Here is a 24,485-nt window from a genome sequence, read left to right as displayed (position 1 = left end):
CTTTTATTGCTAGGGGGATAGAATATAAAAACAAGGAGGTATTGCTGCAGTTATATAAGGTATTGGTGAGACCGCACCTGGAATACTGCATACAGTTTTGGTCTCCATACTTAAGAAAAGACATACTTGCTCTCGAGGCAGTACAAAGAAGGTTCACTCGGTTAATCCCGGGGATGAGGGGGCGGACATATGAGGAGAGGTTGAGTAGATTGGGACTCTACTCATTGGAGTTCAGAAGAATGAGAGGCGATCTTATTGAAACATACAAGATTGTGAAGGGGCTTGATCGGGTGGATGCGGTGAGGATGTTCCCAAGGATGGGTGAAACTAGAACTAGGGGGCATAATCTTAGAATAAGGGGCTGCTCTTTCAAAACTGAGATGAGGAGAAACTTCTTCACTCAGAGGGTGGTAGGTCTGTGGAATTTGCTGCCCCAGGAAGCTGTGGAAGCTACATCATTAGATAAATTTAAAACAGAAATAGACAGTTTCCTAGAAGTAAAGGGAATTAGGGGTTATGGGGAGCGGGCAGGAAATTGGACATGAAGCTGAGTTCGGATCGGTCAATGCCCTGTGGGTGGCGGAGAGGGCCCAGGGGCTATGTGACCGGGTCCTGCTCCGACTTCTTGTGTTCTTTAGATTTGAGGTTAGGATCAGATCAGCCATGATCTTATTGAATGGCGGAGCAGGCTCGAGGGGCCGATTGGCCTACTCCTGCTCCTATTTCTTATGTTCTTGACAATATTTTTGTGGGGCTTGGAGAAGCACTACTGCCAGGCCCAGCATGCCCTCCTCGGCCTCCCAGGACCTGCCAGGCCCAGCATGCCCTCCTCGGCCTCCCAGGACCTGCCAGGCCCAGCATGCCCTCCTCGGCCTCCCAGGACCTGCCTGGAGCTGGTGGCGGCATTCCAACTGGCTGACATTCCTGTGGGCCAGAGCCAGCGAGCTGCCTCGGGACTTACTTGGCCTCTGCAGCTCTCCAACCCAACTCAAATAAGGCCCGAGCCTCAGAATCACGGCAGCCTCTGATTCAGCCAACCAGCCAGTGAGTTCCACCAATCGGGTGCCCAAAAGTCAAAATCAACCCCAAAGTTCATTTTGAGCTCTGTGTGGTTTAACACTTCAAATGCAAAGCTGCAAAGACTGATGTTTTACTTGTATATTTTCTCGGGTTTGTTTCTTTGGATATTCTGTTGAAAGGGTTTTGGCTATTGGGAGGAAACTTTATTGTGCATATTATTGGGGGGGGGGGTCCTTTTGGAATCCCTCTGTACATGTGTTATCAGGAGGAGGAGAATGAGCTAAAGCCCGAGCAGTGAGGCAGCATCAGAGGAGGAGAGCCCCAATTCCGAGATGCCCAGCTGTGTGGGAATACCCTCCCCAAAGGACTTTTTTTGAAACTCAATGAGGGGCAGTGCTTGTGGAGACTGTGTTTCAGTTGGGAAGTGGTCAGAGTCATATCATCGGTCGGAGAGGACCTGCAAACTCATTCAAGAGTTAGCACTGGGCTCTTCGTGCCAGTGAAGATCACAACAGCATTATTTATTTTTTTTGGTTACTTTTTTGTTAATATTGTTTCTTGGCATATGGGCATCATTCTTTCCCCATAGACCTGTAAACTTTTTCCCTTCAAGCTTTAACCACTTCTCTTTTGAAAGTTATTATCAAATCTGTTTCCACCGTCCTTTCAGGCTGTGCATTCCAGATCATAACTCGCTGCATAAAAAAATGATTCCTTATGTCGCCTCTGGCTCTTTTGCCGATCACCTTAAATCTGTGTCCTCTGGTTACTGACCCTTCCACCACTGGAAACAGTTTCTCCTTATTCACCCTGTCAAAACATTTCAAGATTTTGAACCTCTATCAAATCACCTCATAACATCTCTTCTAAGGAGAATAATCCCAGCTTCTCCAGTCTCTCCACATAACTGAAGTCCCTCATCCCTGGTACCATTCCAGTAAATCTCTTCTGCACCCTCTCTCTAAGGCTTTGACATCCTTCATAAAATGTGGTGCCCAGAATTGGACACAATACTCCAGCTGAGGCCTAACCAGTGATTATAAAGGTTTAGCATAACGTCCTTGCTCTTGTACTCTGTGCCTCTATTTATAAAGCCCAGGATCCCATATGCTTTTTTAACAGCCTTCTCAACTTGTCCTGCCACCTTCAATGATTTGTGTACATACACCCCCAGGTCCCTCTGTTCCTGCACCCCCTTTAAAATTGTACCATTATATTGCCTCTCCTCATTCTTCCTACCAAAATGCATCACTTCAAACTTCTCTGCTTTAAATTTCATCTGCCATGTGTCTGCCCATTTCATCAGTCTGTCTATGTCCTCCAGAAGTCTTTTACTATTCTCCACATTGTTTATTATATTTCCGAGTTTTGTGTCATCTGCAAACTTTGAAATTATACCCTCTATACCCAAGTCCAGGTCATTAATATATATCAAAAAGAGCAGTGGTCCTAATACTGACCCCTGTAGACCCACTGTATACTTCCCTCTAGTCTGAAAAACAACCGTTCACCACTCCTCCCTTAGCCAATTTTGTATCCATACTGCCACTGTCCCTTTAATCCCATGGGCTTCAATTTTGCTAACAAGTCTATTATTTGGTACTTTATCAAATGCCTTTTGAAAGTCCAAATACACATCAGCTGCACTACTCTCAACCCTCTCCGTTACTTCATCAAAGAACTCAATCAAGTTAGTCAAACACGATTTTCCTTTAACAAATCTATGCTGACTTTCATTTATTAACCCATACCTTTCCAAGTGACAATTAATTTTGTCCCGGATTATCGTCTCTAAAAGTTTCCCCACCACCGACGTCAGGCTGACTGGCCTGTAATGCTGGGTTTATCCCTCTCCCCTTTTTTTGAATAGGGGTGTAATATTTGCAATCCTCCAGTCCTCTGGCACCATCCCCATATCTAAGGAGGATTGGAAGATTGTGGCCAGAGCCTCTGCAATTTCCACCCTTACTTCCCTCAGTAACCGAGGACGCATCCCATCCCATTTTAAATTACATTATAGTTGTTGCCTCACCTTACTTGTGATAAAGCACTCCGTGTTCTAATAATTGGTGAAAAAAATTCTTGTAGCTTCCCCCTTCATGTTGTGATAATTCTGAGCCCAGGCCCCCTTCTTACCAATTCACCAACCAGTGGAAACAACCTTTCACTGAAAACCTATCATAATTTTGACATCCTCCATGAGATCCCCCCATAACTTATTCTGTTCCAGTGAAAAGAGTCTGATATATTGGGCCTTTCCTCATAACAACAACCTTTCATTCCTGGTATCATTCTCCTGAATCTTCGCTGTACCCTTTCTATGGCTTTAAAATCCTTTCTGTAATGAGGTACCCAGACCATCGCAGAATACTTCAGCTGTGAGCTATCCAATGTCTTGCACAAATTGAAGATCACTTCTTTGCTTTTATATTCAATACTTCAACCCAAAGAATCATTTTTGTTTTTATGTCTTTTTCTTTTTGTAAAGAAAAAGTCTTTCTATCTTTAAAGGTCTGGAATCCCTAGATGTCTATATTCCTCCATTCTAAATTGTTTTACCCTTTAGGTTATACCCCTGTCACTGTTCTTTTACTCAAAATGTATTAACTCTCATATCTATTTTCCCTGAAAACCCATGAGTGCAATAAATCTTTATGTGCTGGCTGCTTCGTACCACATACAGTTGCATTAGTGTTTGAATATACCGTGTTTCACACCACCCCTGTAGGAGTCAGAGAATACCTAATATCACACAACCCACTTGTTTGCTGTACATTTAGTGCCTGGGTACAGGAATTGTCTGTGCTCATCACACAACTAGCAGTCTCACTACAGGCAAAACCAGGCAAACATACAACCCACCCAACAGGACCACTAATCCGGCCGACCCATTATGTTCCCTTCATCACTTCCCATTGCTAGAATAACAATCCCAAAAAAAACTCACCTATCAATATACTCCCATGCACCATGCAATCAGATTGCATAATGGCATCACAAAACTATGTTACCTACATGCAAACACTTGAAATTTGAAATAAAAAGCAGTAGTTTACTGTTCTATTCTGCATTAACCACCTCCACCTGTAAAAAAAGTGCAGCATCTAACTTTGGCACAATAAAAGCTTGAAATGGTATCTCGCAGATTACTTTTTGTTAATACTCTGACATGCTTTTCATTAATACTCCCAACAGAAAGAGCCATACTCTGTGAATATTCCCAGTAGGCGTACCTTCAGCTAATGTTGGGTATGCTCTTCACTAATATTCTAAGCAGGTATACTATACAGTAATAGAAAAAATCTCAAACACATTCGACTCAGAATACTTTCTGCTAAAACACCATACATCGTAAGTTAACATTCTGTTAACTTATTATAGATTGTTCTAATTCCCTGTGAACATCTGTCTCTGAGCCATTTCTTAACTCCTTTTATCCTAATCCCTACCCCACCTCCACTTTACTCTCTATCAGCCTCTGTCACCACACTCTCCCAACAACATCAACAACAACCCGCGTTTATATAGCGCCTTTAATGTAGTAAAACGTCCCAAGGTGCTTTACAGGAGCGTTATAGAATCATAGAATCATAGAAAGGTTACAGCATGGAAGGCAATCATTCGGCCCATCGAGTCCGTACCAGCTCTATGCAAGAGCAATCCAGCTAGTCCCACTCCCCCACCCTATCCCCGTAACCCTGCAAATTTTTCCTTTCAAGTACTTATCCAGTTCCCTTTTGAAGGCCATGATTGAATCTGCGTCCACCACCCCCTCGGGCAGTGCATTCTAGACCCTAACCACTCACTGTGTAAAAAAGATTTTCTTCTTGTCACCTTTGGTTCTTTTGCCAATCATCTTAAATCTATGTCCTCTGGTTCTTGACCCTTCCGCCAATGGGAACAGTTTCTCTCTATCTACTCTGTCTGGACCGTTCATGATTTTGAATATCTCGATCAAATCTCCTCTCAACTGTCTCTGTTCCAAGGAGAACAACCCCAGCTTCTCCAGTCTATCCATTTAACTGAAGTCCCTCATCCCTGGAATCATTCCAGTAGATCTTTTCTGCACCCTCTCTAATGCCTTCACATCTTTCCTCAAGTGCGTTGCCCAGAACTGGACACAATACTCCAGTTATCAAACAAAATTTGGCTCTGAGCCACATAAGGAGATATTACGACAAGTGACCAAAAGTTTGGTCAAAGAGGTAGGTTTTAAGGAGCTTCTTAAAGGAGGAGAACGAGGTAGAGAGGTGGAGAGGATTAGGGAGGGAATTCCAGAGCTGAAGGCACGGCCACCAATGGAGGAGTGATAAAAATTGGGGATGTGCAAGAGGCCAGAATTGGAGGAGCGCAGAGATTTCGGAGGGTTGTAGAGCTGGAGGAGGTTACAGAGACAGGCAGGGGTGAGGCCATGAGAAAATCACTGAGATAAACCACCGTACAATTAATACTCAATTTGTTTATGAGATTATGGAAAGAATTAGACCAGCTTTTCAAAGAAAATAGCCTCATTTTAGAATACAGGAAGCTTTATTGAAATAAGTTTATTTATCACTAAGGTTAGGTCTAGAAGTTCAGAATGTTTTTAAACTCTTTGCTTTGAATAAAATTGCTCCATAAGCAATAATATTTATTATACACTGAGAGGAAATGGATTAGAGAGAGAAGTCTACACATGGTTGATTGGAAAAAGAATTTTGCCACCAAAATGTAAAAAGGCAACTCTGTTGAATTCAAAGCAAGTGGCAGCTCCGACTGTTGCCTAAATATGATAAACATGCACAGTAATCACTCAAAAACAGTCTTTGTTGATCCCTCCTGCTGCGTCTGCCATCTGTTACATGAAATGATATTGCAAGTACTAATTAATGCAATGCAACCTGTGGTAAATGGAAAATCTGTTCCAGTTCAGATGCAGACATGCATTTGCTGATCCTCTGAGCAGGTGTACACTTTCAAGGTACTTGCCAATGTTAACGTCAAGCTACATTTTCAACATTCCTTGCTGACATTTGGGCAAATTCAAAATGGTGAGTGCCCAAAATCAAGTAGAAAATGTCAATTAACCAAGGATAAAGTGCAAACACACCACCATTCTTCATTTTCAAGATATATAGAGTTAGTCATAGAGTCATAGAGTTATACAGCACGGATAGAGGCCCTTCGGCCCATCGTGTCCGCGCTGGCCATCAAGCCCTGTCTACTCTAATCCCATATTCCAGCATTTGGTCCGTAGCCTTGTATGCTGTGGCATTTCAAGTGCTCATCCAAATGCTTCTTGAATGTTGTGAGGGTTCCTGCCTCCACAACCCTTTCAGGCAGTGAGTTCCAGACTCCAACCACCCTCTGGGTGAAAAAGTTCTTTCTCAAATCCCCTCTAAACCTCCCGCCTTTTACCTTGAATCTATGTCCCCTTGTTATAGAACCCTCAACGAAGGGAAAAAGCTCCTTAGTATCCATCCTATCTGTGCCCCTCATAATTTTGTACACCTCAATCATGTCCCCCCTCAGCCTCCTCTGCTCCAAGGAAAACAAACCCAATCTTCCCAGTCTCTCTTCATAGCTGAAGCGCTCCAGCCCTGGTAACATCCTGGTGAATCTCCTCTGCACCCTCTCCAAAGTGATCACATCCTTCCTGTAGTGTGGCGACCAGAACTGCACACAGTACTCCAGCTGTGGCCTAACCAGTGTTTTATACAGCTCCATCATAACCTCCTTGCTCTTGTATTCTATGCCTCGGCTAATAAAGGCAAGTATCCCATATGCCTTCTTTACCACCTTATCTACCTGTTCCGCTGCCTTCAGGGATCTGTGAACTTGCACACCAAGATCCCTCTGACCCTCTGTCTTGCCTAGGGTCCTCCCATTCATTGTGTATATCTGTTGGTTCAGTCATAAATATTAATTTTCCCACAAGAAAACTGCACCCATATCCTATCAGAGGGAGCCTTCTGCTTTCTTCTTCTGTTTTAAAGAGACAGAGAGAAAGACCCATGAAGAGACAAAGTGAGAGAGAAGTAGAGAAAGCAAGAACAAAGGGGGTTGGGAACCTGAGCAGGGAGAGAGAGGAAAGCGTAACAGGAAGGGACAGAAGGTATGGAGTAATAGGTAAAGTGTTAAAAAAGGAAAAAGCAGGAACTAAGCGTCACAAAACAGATTTGAAAGTTCTTTATCTGAATGCACGTAGCATTCGTAATAAAATGGACGAGTTAACGGCACAAATAACTACGTATGGGTATGATCTTGTGGCCATTACAGAAACATGGCTGCAGGGTGACAACGACTGGGAATTAAATATGCCAGGGTATTTAACAATCAGGAAGGACAGGCAGGAAGGAAGGGGAGGTGGGGTGGCTATGTTAATAAAGGAAGGAATCACTGTAATACAGAGAAATGATATTGGGACAAAGCATCAAGATAATGAAACAGTTTGGGTGGAGATAAGGAATAATAAGGGAAAAAAAACATTAGTGGGCGTAGTATATAGGCCTCCTAATAGTTGCAACTCTGCTGGAAGAAGTATTAATCAGGAGATAGTCGGGGCATGTAATAAGGGAACAGCCATAATTATGGGGGATTTTAATTATCATATTAACTGGACAAATCAAATTGGGCAGAGCAGCCTTGAGGACGAGTTCATTGAGTGCATCAGGGATGGATTTCTTGAGCAGTATGTAACTGATCCTACAAGGGGGCAGGCAACCTTGGACCTGGTCCTGTGTAATGAGTCAGGATTAATTAATAATGTCCTAGTTAAGGATCCCCTTGGAACGAGCGACCACAACATGGTTGAATTCCATATCCAATTAGAGGGTGAGAAGGTTGATTCTCAAACAAGCGTACTGAGCTTGAATAAAGGAGACTATGATGGTATGAGAGCGGAATTGATTAAAGTGGACTGGGAAAATAGATTAAAGGGTAAGACGGTACATGAGCAGTGGTGTTCATTTAGGGAGTTATTTTACAACTTTCAAAATAAATATATTCCACTGAGGAAAAAAGGGTGTAAAAGAAATGACAGCCATCCGTGGCTAAGTAAAGAAATCAAGGATAGTATCCGACTAAAAACAAGGACATATAAGGTAGCCAAACTTAGTGGGAGGATAGAAGATTGGGAATTCTTCAAAAGACAGCAAAAGGTAACTAAAGGATTGATTAAGAAAGGGAAGTTAGATTATGAAAAGAAATTAGCAAAAAATATAAAAACAGATAGCAAGAGTTTCTATAGTTATATAAAAAGAAAAAGGGTGGCTAAGGCAAACATAGGTCCCTTAGAGGATGAGACCGGGAAATTAATGGTGGGAAACATGGAGATGGCAAAAATGCTGAACAAATATTTTGTTTCAGTCTTTACAGTAGAGGACACTAAGAATATCCCAACACTGGACAAACAGGGGACTCTCGGGGGGGAGGAGCTAAACACGATTAAAATCACTCAGGAGATGGTACTCAGTAAAATAATGGGACTCAAGGCGGATAAATCCCCTGGACCTGATGGCTTCCATCCTAGGGTCTTGAGGGAAGTGGCAGTAGGGATTGTGGATGCTTTGGTGATAGTTTTCCAAAATTCCCTGGACTCAGGAGAGGTCCCGGCAGATTGGAAAACTGCTAATGTAACACCGTTATTTAAAAAGGGTAGTAGGCAGAAGGCTGGAAATTATAGGCCAGTTAGCTTAACATCTGTGGTGGGTAAAATTTTGGAGTCTATTATTAAGGAGACAGTAACGGAACATTTAGATAAGCATAATTTAATAGGACAAAGTCAGCATGGCTTTATGAAGGGGAAGTCATGTCTGACAAATTTGCTTGAGTTCTTCGAGGATATAACGTATAGGGTGGATAAAGGGGAACCAGTGGACATAGTGTATTTAGACTTCCAGAAGGCATTCGACAAGGTGCCACATAAAAGATTATTACTTAAGATAAAAAATCACGGGATTGGGGGTAATATTCTGGCATGGGTGGAGGATTGGTTATCGAACAGGAAGCAGAGAGTTGGGATAAATGGTTCATTTTCGGACTGGCAACCAGTAACCAGTGGTGTTCCACAGGGGTCGGTGCTGGGTCCCCAACTCTTTACAATCTATATTAACGATTTGGAGGAGGGGACCGAGTGCAACATATCAAAATTTGCAGATGATACAAAGATGGGAGGGAAAGTAGAGAGTGAGGAGGACATAAAAAACCTGCAAGGGGATATAGACATGCTGGGTGAGTGGGCGGAGATTTGGCAGATGCAATATAATATTGGAAAATGTGAGGTTATGCACTTTGGCAGGAAAAATCAGAGAGCAAGTTATTTTCTTAATGGCGAGAGACTGGAAAGTACTGCAGTACAAAGGGATCTGGGGGTCCTAGTGCAAGAAAATCAAAAAGTTGGTATGCAGGTGCAGCAGGTGATCAAGAAAGCCAACGGAATGTTTTTTTTTATTGCTAGGGGGATAGAATATAAAAACAAGGAGGTATTGCTGCAGTTATATAAGGTATTGGTGAGACCGCACCTGGAATACTGCATACAGTTTTGGTCTCCATACTTAAGAAAAGACATACTTGCTCTCGAGGCAGTACAAAGAAGGTTCACTCGGTTAATCCCGGGGATGAGGGGGCGGACATATGAGGAGAGGTTGAGTAGATTGGGACTCTACTCATTGGAGTTCAGAAGAATGAGAGGCGATCTTATTGAAACATATAAGATTGTGAAGGGTCTTGATCGGGTGGATGCAGTAAGGATGTTCCCAAAGATGGGTGAAACTAGAACTAGGGGGCATAATCTTAGAATAAGGGGCTGCTCTTTCAAAACTGAGATGAGGAGAAACTTCTTCACTCAGAGGGTGGTAGGTCTGTGGAATTTGCTGCCCCAGGAAGCTGTGGAAGCTACATCATTAGATAAATTTAAAACAGAAATAGACAGTTTCCTAGAAGTAAAGGGAATTAGGGGTTATGGGGAGCGGGCAGGAAATTGGACATGAAGCTGAGTTCGGATCGGTCAATGCCCTGTGGGTGGCGGAGAGGGCCCAGGGGCTATGTGGCCGGGTCCTGCTCCGACTTCTTGTGTTCTTTAGATTTGTGGTTGGGATCAGATCAGCCATGATCTTATTGAATGGCGGAGCAGGCTCGAGGGGCCGATTGGCCTACTCCTGCTCCAATTTCTTATGTTCTTATGTTCTAACAAAGGAAAAGAGGGAGACAGAAACAGAAGGGAGAGAAAGGGATTGACAGAGACAAAGATTGGAACACTGTAAATTACTAAGGGCTCCTTGACCAATTTGCTGACCTCTGAAGACTATCTGTGTAAAAAGGCGTCCAGAATGCATGCTTTCAATCAGAGATGTGACAACTCTCACATTGCACAGTGTGCAAGCATGCAAAAGTTTTCTTAACTGCATCAGTAATTCATAACTTCCAAACTCAATGAAGCACAATTTATAAAAATGCTACAACTATACAAAGAAATACTAATTAATGTGCTGAGAATACCTTCTCTCTGCTCTTGTGTGCTTTTGCTATTCAGCTAATGGAAGTCTTGAGAAGGACACAACACAAATGTAAATATCTCCATTTATCTATCAACAGAACTAAAAGTCATGCATTTGGTGCACATCTGTTGTATCAATGTATTTTAAGGCTTCACACTTGAAAGCTCCACAATTCATGGCATTACACATCCATAAGACAAAAGATTATCAATTGGTAACTGAACAGCCAAGTGTTAACAGTCAAGCACTCATTTCAGCCAATGAAATAACCAATTGACTAAACATAAATGAATCAAAAGCAATGAGGAATAGATTAGCAGCAGAAAACACTTCACAATAAAATGTCTATTCTTACTCAGAGTTGCCTGTAAATCCCTACAAAATGTTTTATTGGCCTTCAGCAAGGGACTCAAAATTGGATATTTGGCTGGGGTGGGCTTTGTTGGCCGTTTGTTTTCTGCACAAGCCAACTTGCTGCAGTCCCCATCAACCAGGGCAAGCCTCCCTCCACCCCCCACCCACCCCCCACCCTCCCACATTTTGGCTAAACTCACAGTCTCTGTTCAAGATCCACCGGCCCTTGCTCCCCTCAGCAGCCCGGTCCAACCTACTCCCCAGGTTCCTTTCAGTGATCTAGTCTGCCCAGAGTCCCTCACAGCCAAATCCACCCTGCCACAGTTGTTCCCAACCCATGCAAAGTTGCTTCCAATCCACCTAGAGATGTTTCCACCAGCTGATTTTGTCTTCAGCTGTACAGTCAACGACTTCTTCATTTGAAGTATCTGATAATTCAAATTTTTAGCACTAAATTCCCACCTTGTTATTTACATTACTTTATTCATATTACTGCAAAAAATGATCAGGAGTAGATTGTATCTGTGTTCAGACCTCCTGTTCTGCTTGCCAACTAGACTTGTGACATGTTCGAGAAAATGTATTTATCTTTCTCAGCTCCTTCATCGTCGCTGGGTCAAAATCCTGGAACTCCCTTCCTAACAGCACTGTGGGAGAACCTTCACCACACGGACTGCAGCGGTTCAAGAAGGCGGCTCACCACCACCTTCTCAAGGGCAATTAGGGATGGGCAATAAATGCTGGCCCTGCCAGCGACACCCACATCCCGTGAATGAATTAAAAAAAATTAGAGTGGGAGGAGGCTTATGTGCCGTATAAATACCAGCATAGACCAGATGGGTCAAATGGCCTGTTTCTGTGCTCTAGATTCTGTGTAATCCCCTAGCAGCTCATGATAGACCAGAAAGCAACTCAGAAAAGAGCAGCTCAATTCTGTTTAATGGCAGCTGACGTTTCACACTGACCTGGACCGCAAACCAGAGGCATCCTGACTTTGGAAAAATCATAGGCCCTCCACTACCTGAAATGAAACAGTCATCGGAAACATCACATGTCTCCATGAATCTGGAAATACAGGATGAAAACAAGGATAATTCATAATCATAGAAGAATCATAGAATCATAGAATGGTTACAGCACAGAAGGAGGCCATTCGGCCCATCGACCCAGTGCCGGCTCTTTGTGAGAGCAATCCAGTTAGTCCCATTCCCCCGCTCTTTCCCCACAGCCCAATGGATGAGAGATCTTGTTATTTTTTGAATGAGGTTGGGGAGTACTTTACGTGGTTTAAGGAATATAGTGTAATGAATCAATTGGAAAGGATTTGAGTTTGATCCATTGGAGATCCATACAGTAGAGGTAAATGGGAAAGGATTTGTTTTTATTGGAATTCTGTGCAATTAGTCTGACTGAGAAACTTTTTTTTTGCATTCAAACTATAACATCAATTTTCCAGTAATGGGAAAAATGAGGTTGAGCTGGCCCAATGCAAAGGTTCCTTTGCAGCACAGTAAGGCTGGCCTGGCTGAATTTTCCAATGGGTATCTATCCCCCAATTTGAATAGACAGACAAACCTTGGGTATCGGCAAATCCAGCAAAGCAGTAGCTCACTATTAGAGGGGAAGCTATGACAGAAAAGTGAAGAGATTGATCACAATGGACAGTGGAGATGTGGGCAGCACTGCTCCCTTTGATGCGGAGGAGTTGGAGGTCCTGCTGCAGGAGGTACACCAAAGCCCTGGGTGAAGCTGAAGTCCATCGCCCAGTAAAAGCACATATGCAAGGAATGTGCTGACTGAGTAAATACAGTCATTTAGATCCCTTGCAACTTCCTGAAAATGAAGAGTCAAATTTGCTAGTCTCAGGAGGAAGGCAAAGGTAAATCTGTTCACTTTTGAACACAGTTCCTGTGAGACCCATCAAGAATGGCACAAACCTAAGTTGAGAACTTGCATCTGTGAGGTACCATTTCAAGCTTTAATTGTGCCAAAGTTAGATGGTACACTTTTTTTCCACATGGAAGTGGTTAATGCAGGACAGGACAGTAAACTACTGCTCAGGTATCCAGCCCAAGGTCGTCCTCTACTGTTACAGCGATTCTCAATGGGGTCAGCAGCCATGAATGCAGATGTTAGCACTGGTCTCCTTAGAGCCATTCCCGCACCAACACACCTCACTATTTCCCCTCCTTCTACAAAATTACAATGGATTGCTGCTTACTGATGGCATCATAGATGTTTGCTGGATAATAGCCAGATATTATCTGGACATTAATTGAGCATAAACCATTTCTTTGCATGTAGGCCATTGGGTTGATATGAGGATCTCTGATGGCCATACCCAATGAAAAGTCTGTGTCCTCAACAGCTGATGTTTGCTTTCTACAGGGATAGCGATGAAGATACCCCTTGCAAACATCATGTCTATCACTTGCAGAATGCCTCATATGGCACATGTCCCTGATGTGGCTTGGAAGGATCTTGAAGCATGAAAGTTTCATGCTGTGATAACTTTAATTTCTACAGATATTCTCTGCCAGTCATCTTGTAACATTTGGTACAGCTGTGTGTCCGTGGTGAAATGGAGGCAGGGAAGACCAGTTTCCACTGATGTCCTGCTAAATGGAGAGGGATCTGTAAATGCGAGTCCTAGGGTAGTGATAGGTGTTTACCAAATGCTTTAGGTGCCATTGCACTCTGATTTGTTGTCCCATCATGAACTCTTCTTCCTCATCTCAAGCGTCCAGCATGTTTGGAACCCTGAAAGGAATGTCCTGCTCGCCATTCTGTATGGTGCAATTTAAATGCCAGCAGAAGCAAAGAAGAATGAAGGAAAGCATTGGCAGCAAGAAATACAAAAATAGCCGAGCTCCCAGCAATACAAACTAACATAAAAAGCAAAGATCAACAGAAATTAACAAATATAAACACAATCTAGGTAATAACAGAACATAATAACCCATCTGTAAAAAACATATTTGAGCCGACAAGGCAACAGGATCATTTAAAATCAACAAGCAGCTCATTGTGGGTGGAGTCTCACCCACTGTCGGAAAATTCAGCCAGGAGGACCCCATTTGATAAATAGTGAAGGGAACTGAAGCCTGTACATGCCAATTTGTAGCTTCATCCTCATCCCCAAAATGACCCGTCAGGAAATCAAGCCTGTTACAAATGTGGTGAGCAGGGTTTTCCATTGGTACCTGCTGTCACCAAGGCTGCATTCTGCATGCAGACTTCCCTGTGAATCTATAGTGGCTTGATCTGCTGCAATGTTATACAATATATAAATCAATGGGAAGTGGTGTGGTCTGTTGGAAATCTATATCAGGCTGAATGAAAAGTGGTTTGGTTCATTGGAATTTCATGCCAGTTTAAACAAAGGTAAATTATTTTGGTTTAATAATAGAGCTGTACTTTAATTGCACGATATATCCACTATAAGTGTCAACACTGTTGCTGGAATGGAAATAAATCAGATGTTCAGAGTCTATTGCTGGTTGGTTCCCTGATGCTTCCTGACTTTTGTAATTATATAAAAGACAAGTAGATCTCCTACACCATCGCTCAAAAGTAGCCTGGAACCTGGAGTGCAGTTTTTGACGTTTACCACCTGCTGCAGCCAAACACGACTACCACTCAGCAGAGCTTTAATACAGCAAATTTACTGGAGCCATATATCACAAGGTAAAAATATTACACCACACTGATACTGGAAGATATAGGTTTCAGAGATCAATTATTTGGAAGATTATTGGCCTATAACTTTACAACATTTTCTTCAGAAACAAGTAACGGGTTCTTTAATTCTCAATTCTTATTGTTCTCCAAGTGGCAGGCTAGTCTCTCCTTATTTGTTAGCGAGTTCAAACTGTTAGCTTTTACTTTTTGAGGTTTTATTTTCCCAGGAGTGCACTAATCGCACAACTTATACATTCTTTAATAAACAAATTTCCATTAAAGAATATTACCCTGTATAATGTATAAAGTTCATCCTTGCAGTTTCCAGAGCCCAGGTTTTCACTCTGCGTTTGGTGGGGGGCTGGACAAGCAACAAGAGGCCCGGGCTTCATGACCGTATTCCAAGACGGACTCCCGCCCAAACCCGATGGGAATGGCGAGCAGGCCAGCGGGCAAGAGCAGGAACCGAGCAAACAATACCCAGCACTATGGTAAGTCATCGGGGGAGAGGGGGGCAGGAACCGAGCAAACAATACCCAGCACTATGGTAAGTCATCGGGGGAGAGGGGGGCAGGAACCGAGCAAACAATACCCAGCACTATGGTAAGTCATCGGGGGAGAGGGGGGCAGGAACCGAGCAAACAATACCCAGCACTATGGTAAGTCATCGGGGGAGAGGGGGGCAGGCCCGGGACAGGAGAAGTCCAAGGTTTCCTTATGGTCTCCTCCTGTCCACAAAGAAACTGTTAAAAGTTTAAAAGATCCTACCTGGCTGGGCGTCTTCTGACCTTGGAGCCATTTGGTGACAGCAGAAGGCACTGTGCATGTCTCACACGGCCAAGGGTTAAAATCATGTCGGAGTCCACATGACATCAATGGACACTGACTTTTAAATATTCATGAGGTCCTCGTGGCTCACACACCTCCCGAAACCCAGGAGTTAAAATAGCAGCCGGCGGGAGGGCAGCCTGAATGGGGAGAGAAGTACCTTGCCCCTATTTTAACCCCCACATGCCCTGTTCTCATTGGGTGCAGGGAGTTAAAATCAGGTCTCAAGTTTTTATATAAAAAAAACATTAACTCAAAAATAGTTCAGGAGAGATTTCTTAACTGAATAGACAATCAAAAATGATGATGGTCTAAAAATGTTCTCAAGAAATAATATGTTTTATTTTTAAACTTCAACAAACAATCACATTTGTTATTATTCCGAGAGCTATCTCTCGTGACAACAGCTGCTGATGTCATGTGTTGATTCTGTTTTTGAGGAGTTCATAATACCACATTACACATTAGATATAATCTACAGCACAGAAACAGGCCATTCGGCCCAACAGGTTTATGCCGGTATTTATACTCCACCCGAGCCTCCTCCCACTTTAATGACCTCTTCCCACTCTGCATCAATACTATCTGCTTCAGTCACTCCATATGGCAGCGTGTTCCACATTCTCACCACTCCCTGTGTGAAGAGATTCCTCCTAAATTCTTTATTTGATGTGTTAGTGATTATTTATGTTTATCCCCCCTTGTTCTGGATTCACCCACGAGTGGAAACAGTTTCTCCAGGTCCACCCTATCAACAACAACTTGCATTTATATCGTGCTTTTAACTTAGTAACACGTCCCAAGGCGAACCCCTACATCATTTTAAAGATATCTCTCAGGTCTCCTCTTGGTCTTCTCTTTTCCAGTGAAAAGAACCCCAGCCTGCTCAATCTTTCCTGATAGTTGCATCCTCTCAATTCTGGAGAGGACCTTCTGAAATTCCATGGATACCACATCCACTGCATTGTCCTTCTCTACTCTTTCTGTTATTTCTTCAAAGAATTCAATAAGATTGATTAAACATGACCTTCCTTTTAGAAATGCATGCTGCATATTTTAATTATAGTCTCTGTCTTTGGACATTTTATTATCTATTCTTTATTATAGATTGTACTATCTTTCCTTCCCACTGATGTTAATATTTTTCTCCAGTTTACCTTCCTTGGCTCCATCTTCATTCCCTTATATTTGATTTTACTGTAATCTATTACTTTGGTCTTTGTATTATCTATATATCTCTCAAAAATTATCTTAAACCGTATTATATTGTGATCACTATTCCCTCGAGGATCTCTCACACTTACTTCTCTTATCTGCTCCGGCTCATTTCCCATTACTGCAGCAGTGTGTCTTCCCTTGTTGGGCTTCTTACGTATTGGCCCCGATATTTACGGGGAGGTGGGGAGGGTGCGGGGGAGGCCGAAAATGGCCAAAGAACCCGGCAAGGCCGGGAATGCAAAGGTCGTGCCGATCTTAAAGGCAGGACCTGATTAACATCTTGTAGCTGCACCTCCCTCCCGGCGACCGGCCAAATGGACAGCCTGGCTGGCGAGTGGGAATGCACAGTAGCAGCAGGAGGCCGCAGCCTGAGATCCTTGCGGATGGTCCCTGGCAATCAGGAGCAGGAGGAGAGGCCTGTGATCGGGGCTGGGGAAGGTCAAAGGCTTTCTTGAGGGTCGTGGGGGGAGCACCCTGCTTCTCCTGGCCAACAAGGAGTGCATGGAGCCACTTATCTTGCGGATCCGGCAGCTCCCGCCTCCGTTTCACTGCCGAACTTCCTGACCCCAGGAAACCCGTGCAACAGCAGTAAATTTCAAATCAGGCTCTCAACTGCAATATAACAGCCCGATTTAAGTATGTTAATTAAACATCCTGCCTCTCCAAGGCAGGAAGGAGGAAGTCTCCGAAAGCTTGTGAATTTAAAATAAAATTGCTGGACTATAACTTGGTGTTGTAAAATTGTTTACAATTGTCAACCCCAGTCCATCACCGGCATCTCCACATCATCTCCAAGGCAGGACATTCATCCACCACTGTAAAAATAGCGGCAGGCAGGTGTGCGGTGGGTCGGGGTTGAATGCTGCGCATTTCACTTTTTAACCCCCTGACCCTCTCCCACCCATCATGGGGGTGATGGTATCGAGGCCATTGGGTGATAAAGAAGTCTTGTACACACTGTTAAAACTCCATCCCCTTCCCCCCAGTCACTCCCTCTCCCTGCCAGTTTATTTGAGGGTAGTTGAATTCCCCCATGATTATGATTCTGTTTTTTTCACTCCTTCCACTATTTACCTACATATTTCTCCCTCCACTTCCATTCCACTATTTGATGGTCTGTTGTGTGCGTCTAATAGTGTGACTGATTCCATCTTTATCTCAATCCACATGGCTTCTGTTTCTATCTCTTGGTTAGTTATGTCCTTTCTTGCTCCTGCTCTTATGTTATTTCTGATTAACATAGCTAGCCCACCTTCCCTCCCAATCATTTCTAAATACATTATAGCCTGCAATATTTAACTGCCAATCCTGTCCAGTCTACAGCCATGTTTCCGTTATTCCCATTACATTTATTTCCTCAGTTTTAATTATTGTCCCCAATTCCCCAGTCTTGTTGCTGTTGCTCTGAACATCACTATACAGACAATTTAATATATTCTTATTTTTGATTACTCCTGTTTATTTTTGTCAGGTATTTTATTGTTATGTCATATAACCTTTTCTGTTCCCTATTTGTGTTATCATTATCTCTCTTTGTATTGTGAACTTTGCTCTTACCCTTCTTTTTCTGATATTTAGCTTACTAATATATCCACAGACCTAAAATTAGCTGTAAAGGTATTTGAAATGAGGATATCGTGGTATTTTTTAATGAAGGAGAGGGAGCACTACTCTTTCCCTAAACATTACCTTCTCTTCTAATGCAACAAAATCCTGGAACTCCCTTCCTAACAGCACTGTGGGAGAACCTTCACCACACGGACTGCAGCGGTTCAAGAAGGCGGCTCACCACCACCTTCTCAAGGGCAATTAGGGATGGGCAATAAATGCCGGCCTCGCCAGCGATGCCCACATCCCATGAATGAATAAAAAAAAACAACAGAGCTAGGAAATAGACCTTTTAAACTTCCAAACTGTAGTGGGATAGCAGTAACAGAGAACATATGCTTGAGCATATTTATGATATTCTCTTTGGTGGTTCTTTTGGTAACCTGCTGAAAGATTACTGACCCTGTAGTATCTTCTTCATTCTGTGAAGAAGGCATCTTCCATTAACTGAGGCAGTTCAGACTGAACAGATCACATTCTGGGAAAACCATGTTAAAAGAAAAATGGCTGACTTTTAGATGGTTCAACATCAGCTTGAATCAACATTGAGGCCTGCACGTCCTGTCCTGTCCTGTCCCCCCATTGATTAGCCTGCTGCCATGCAGTACACAAGGACTGCACACACATTGGAATGTTGGTTCATTTTTCCCACTAGAAAAGAATATTCAGAGCTGGACCCTTTCAATAGTCACATTTTCAGTAGCAATTGTGATACCTGGTTGCAATGCCAGATTGAGGTATTGTTTGAGATTTTAATGTATTTAACATGTCCTGAGGTGATTGTTTTGGTTGAATTGATAAATGAAGGATTGAATGGCTGCAGGACACTGTTTACAAACTGTTTATCTACAATGCAAACCAAGCAGAACAAGATAATGATGAATCTAGCAGGATTAGACTGTATGTGTTATCATTTTAAACAAAAAGCGACAATAAAAACCTGTAATGTGATTATTGAGTATCACTGTGCTACTCTGCCTGATGGTACTTTGCCTGAAACTTAGCAATTCCTTTACAGATCAGCCATGATCAATTGAATGGCAGAACAGGCTGGAGGGGCTGAATGGCCTCCTCCTGTTCCTATGTTCCGAGTAGCTGCGCATGGCACTCAAGTTTATACTTACATCCATATAAAGGAACACTCTCAATGATTAAATTATGTTTTAAAAACAGTCTTAAAAGTAAGAATGGCATACACTATATTCACATAGAAACATTGAAAATAGGAGCAGGAGTAGGCCATTCGGCCCTTCGAGCCTGCTCCGCCATTCAATATGATCATGGCTGATCCACTATCTCAATACCATATTCCCACTCTCTCCCCATACCCCTTGATGCCTTTTATGTCTAGAAATCTATCCTAGCTCCTTCTTAAATATATTCAGTGACTTGGCCTCCACAGCCTTCTGTGGTAGAGAATTCCACAGGTTCACCACCCTCTGAGTGAAGAAATTTCTCCTCATCTCAGTCCTAAATGTCCTACCCCGTATCCTGAGGCTGTGACCCCTCGTTCTGGACCCCCCCAGCCAGGGGAAACATCCTCCCTGCATCCAGTCTGTCTAGCCCTGTCAGAATTTTAATACTTTTCAATGAGATCTCCTCTCATTCTTCTAAACTCGAGTGAATACAGGCCGAGTCGACCCAATCTCTCCTCATACGACAGTCCTGCCATCCCAGGAATCAGTCTGGTGAACCTTCGCTGCACTCCCTCTATGGCAAGTATATCCTTTCTTAGGTAAGGAGACCAAAACTGCACACAATACTCCAGGTGTGGTCTCACCAAGGCCCTGTATAACTGCAGTAAGACATCCTTGCTCCTGTACTCAAATCCTCTTGCAATGAAGGCCAACATACCATTTGCCTTCCTAACTGCTTGCTGAACCTACATGTTTGCTTTCAGTGACTGGTGTACAAGGACACCCAGGTCCCTTTGTACATCAACATTTCCCAATCTATCACCATTTAAATAATACTCTGCCTTTCTGTTTTTCCTTCAAAGTGGATAACTTCACATTTATCCACATTATACTGCATCTGCCATGTATTTGCCCACTCACTCAACTTGTCTAAATCGCCTTGAAGCCTCTTTGCATCCTCCTCACAACTCACGATCCCACCTAGTTTTGTGTCGTCAGCAAACTTGGAAATATTACATTTGGTTCCCTCATCCAAATCATTGATATATATTGTGAATAGCTGGGGCCCAAGCACTGATCCCTGCGGTACCCCACTAGTCACTGCCTGCCACCCCCATAAAAGACCCATTTATTCCTACTCTTTGTTTCCTGTCTGTTAACCAATTCTCAATCCATGCCAGTATATTATCCCCAATCCCATGTGCTTTAATTTTGCACACTAACCTCATATGTGGGACTTTATCAAAGGCCTTCTGAAAATCTAAATAAACCACATCCACTGGTTCTCCCTTATCTATTCTGCCAGTTACATCCTCAAAAAACTCCAGTAGGTTTGTCAAACATGATTTCCCTTTCATAAATCCATGTTAACTTTGTCTAATCCTGTTGATATTTTCTAAGTGTTCTGTTATCACATCCTTTATAACAGACTCCAGCATTTTCCCCACTACTGATGTTAGGCTAACCGGTCTGTAGTTCCCTGTTTTCTCTCTCCCTCCTTTTTTAAATAGTGGGGTTACATTTGCCACCCTCCAATCTGCAGGAACTGTTCCATAATCTATAGAATTTTGGAAGATGACAACTAATGCATCCACTATTTCCATGGCTACCTCTTTTAGTATTCTGGGATGTAGATTATCAGGCCCTGGGGATTTATCAGCTTTCAGTCCCATTAATTTCTCCAGCACTATTTTTTTACTAATACTAATTTTCTTTATTTCTTCCTTCTCACTAGTCCCTTGGTTCCCTAGCATTTCTGGAAAGTTATTATTTAAGAAGGCAAGGAAAGCTGCCTCAATAGCTTAGTTGGTAAAAACAGCACCACACAGACCAGGAGCAACCAGTTTTGAATTCTAGGCAGTGCTGCGTTGGTTTATCTGGATTGGTGGAGTAACTTAGATGTTATAATTGGTTTCAGTGAAAGCCCTCTATTAAACTGAGCTTCGTTTTAGTCGAGACTTTTCACCACTTCTGTGGGGTAGCCCTTCTGCTGTAGAAGCTACCTCTTGCTTTCTCTTTTTTTTCCAGAGAGGAAACTCCCAAGTCCAACGGCTAGTTTGCCTGTAGAGAGAAAAAGTATAGAAAGAGAGAGAGAAAATTTAGGAGAAAGAGAAAAGTGAATATGGAAAAGAATCACCGATGCCAGTAAACCATTTCTCTCGCTATTGGGATGAATGGAGTTTACTGCTTGTGGATATGTTTATTTTTGGCCTTAATGGACACCAAAGCCCTGGGGTGGAAATACATTATGCGGGGCCAGGGCAGGTGGGAAGTGCCCATAACGGCACCATCATAAGGCCCCGACATTTTTAATGCCTAGGCCTCATTTAAATTTCGCTCCCAACTGAAGCCAGTGAAGATCACGTGAAAGCCAGCAGGCGGCAGCAGGATTTTGGGTGGCAGGGACCCGTAGGAACAGACCCAGCACTAAGGTAAGTCATTGGGGGTGAGGTCCGATGGGGAGCCCAGAGCACGGGAAGTCCAGGCTTTCCCTTTGAGAGAGTGAGGAGCACTCCTGCTCCTCCTGGCCCAGCTGAAAACTTGTAAAAAAAAAATGTTAAAATCACTTACCTTTGCCTCATCTGGCCCTGGGACCTGTCTGGCCCCCAACTTTCCCTGGTAGCTTCGGCATTGGACGTTGCAACCAGGATCCACGGTTAAAATCGCGTAGGGATCCGAATTACATCATTGGACCTGACTTTTTCATTGGAGGAGTCCAGTTACAATGACGTTGGCAATAGCAGTTTCTAGTCCTAATCAGTAACCCCAAACTTTAACCCCAATGCTAATTCCCTCACCTTAACAACCTAACCCCAACTCTAACCCTAACCACTAATAATCCCTACCCCAACCCCTAAACCCCATTGTAAACAGCGCAATGCAGGGCTGTCTGTGATGTCAATAGTCATTGGGACGCCATGGATGATGCGGGTTGGCTGCATTGTCGATCGTCTCTCAGTTCCATATTAATGAGGCCGTCACCCGCCTGGCAGTTAAAATGACGATGGGGGAGAATGTGGCAGGAAGGCAGTGTGTAATACCCGGCCACTATTTTAACAGCCCACCCACACCATTTCAGGGTTAAAATTAGAGTAGTGGTCTCACAAGTAGCATTTGTCCAGTGTTAATAGGTGTGCAGATCTTCAGTTCAACACAGTATCAGAGGGTAATTGATAGACACCAGTAATGTACAGATATTTCCCTTCATAACATTTCGGGATTATGGGCAGTTTGTTTGTGAACCTCAGTGGTAGCGCTCTGACCTTGACTCAGGAGGCCATGGTTCAAACCACTCTTCAAAGGTTCACTCTTCAAAGGTTCTTCAAAAACTCAGATGCATTAAGTACAATGAACAGGCACCTACTTAGGACGATCATTAAACTATCATTAACGTTTAAAGAAAAATAGCCTGGAAAGAAATATCACACCTTTTAGGATATCCCGAAGTGCTTCATAACCAACAAAATACTTTTCAGATATTGTCACTGTTGCAATGTAGGAAATGCGGCAGCCAATTTGCACACAGCAAGATCCAACAAACAGTAATGTAATAAATGACCAGATAATCTGTTTTAGTGATGATGATTGAGGGATAAATATTGGTCAGGAACTCCCCTGCTCTTTGAAACACATCCACCAGAGAGGGCAGACCTCGGTTTAACGTCTCATTCGAAAGAAGGCACCTCCGACAGTGCAGCACTCCCTCAGTACAGCACTGAAGTGTCAGCTTGGATTCTGTGCTCAAGTCTCTGGAGTGAGGTTTGAACCATGGCCTCCTGAGTCGAGGTCAGAGCCCTACCACTGAGGTTTGGCTGACACCTGTATCTCCTTTGATGACATTTCATATGAAGCTGACATTGTACATATTTTTGTATCTGCTGGAGTAATGTTATGACCAATCCCCACTGTTTGTCTGAATGGAAATTGTTGGCACCTGACAGCAAGTGGGAACCTTGTTCTCTGTCTTTCTGAAACATCATTGCAAACTCTTTCTTCGCCAATCTCCCAGTATATTTCTTCCATTCCTCTGCCTGTCTGGTATATTATTCCCACCCACCATCCATTGAGGAGATGACAGAAAATGTACCTTCTGCTCAGCTCGTCACTGTCACAATTAAAAAAAGACCGTTCAGTGGCCGAGTCCCGATCACAATGGCCATGTGACACAATCAGTGCAAATCACCCCCCGCTCTGTGCGCACATGTTGCTCCAGCCAGGGCTTGGTGTTGAGTGAGGGGAGTGATCACCATTTCCTACAGCCATAAGTGGCGTCTCAGAACTATCGAAAAGGGACCCCAGCCATAGCGAGACAAAATGTCAGGTTTCCATAACACCGCACAAAGCACTGTGAGTCTTTCTTGATACACATTGGGCCTGAATTTGCTGTCAAAATAACGGTGAGTCTAATGGCACTTGCCGTTATTTATGCGCAAATAGCACAGCAACTTCAGGCAAGGGGCCGATGCGAGGTTAAACTCAAATATCCAAAAGTTGCTGTCTGAGTTGTGCCGCTCGGCTGTTAGCTTTGTGAAAACGGCATCTCACTGTTTGCCTCACCATTGAAATGCATTGAATGGCGTGAAGTTGCTGTATTTGTGGGGTAGATACAAACTAAACTCGCCACAGAAAATTAATTCTTGTCCGTTTCAGTCTAAGAACACGTTTAACGATATGATAAGCATTAATTACTGCCAGTCAACCTCTCTGGCACTGAAAATTAACTGTTACAAGTGTGGAGTTTCATTCCCACAGGTTTTAATTGTTGGAGATTTTAAAATGTAAAATTTTTTTTTTTTTTTTACTTTTCCTTTCTGTCTCTTTTTTTCCCACTCTTAATCCGATCTTTCTTTCCCTCTCTTTATTTCTCTTTCTGTACCTGATTTGACATTGAATTCACCCCCTCTAATTCATACTTCCTTTCAGTCCTTGCACTATTAATTTCACAATCCTTCAATCTGATTGATTAAGGGGAGACCCAATTGCTTGCCCTTTTCACTCAAGTCCCAGATGCCCCGTTTCCCTTGCAGTGACGTTATCAGCTCGCACTCTCAGCAATTGCCACTCAAAAAATTTAAAAACCTAAACATGCAAGGGCAAATCTAGTTAACGGCAGATGCCATTAGATGCCCTGCCACAGCAAATTATGGCCCAATATATAAAAAAT

This window comes from Heptranchias perlo, chromosome 17 (assembly GCF_035084215.1).
Source record: "Heptranchias perlo isolate sHepPer1 chromosome 17, sHepPer1.hap1, whole genome shotgun sequence".
Classification (NCBI taxonomy): domain Eukaryota; kingdom Metazoa; phylum Chordata; class Chondrichthyes; order Hexanchiformes; family Hexanchidae; genus Heptranchias; species Heptranchias perlo.
The sequence above is the reverse complement of the archived record's forward strand: the minus strand, read 5'-3'. Positions refer to the sequence as shown.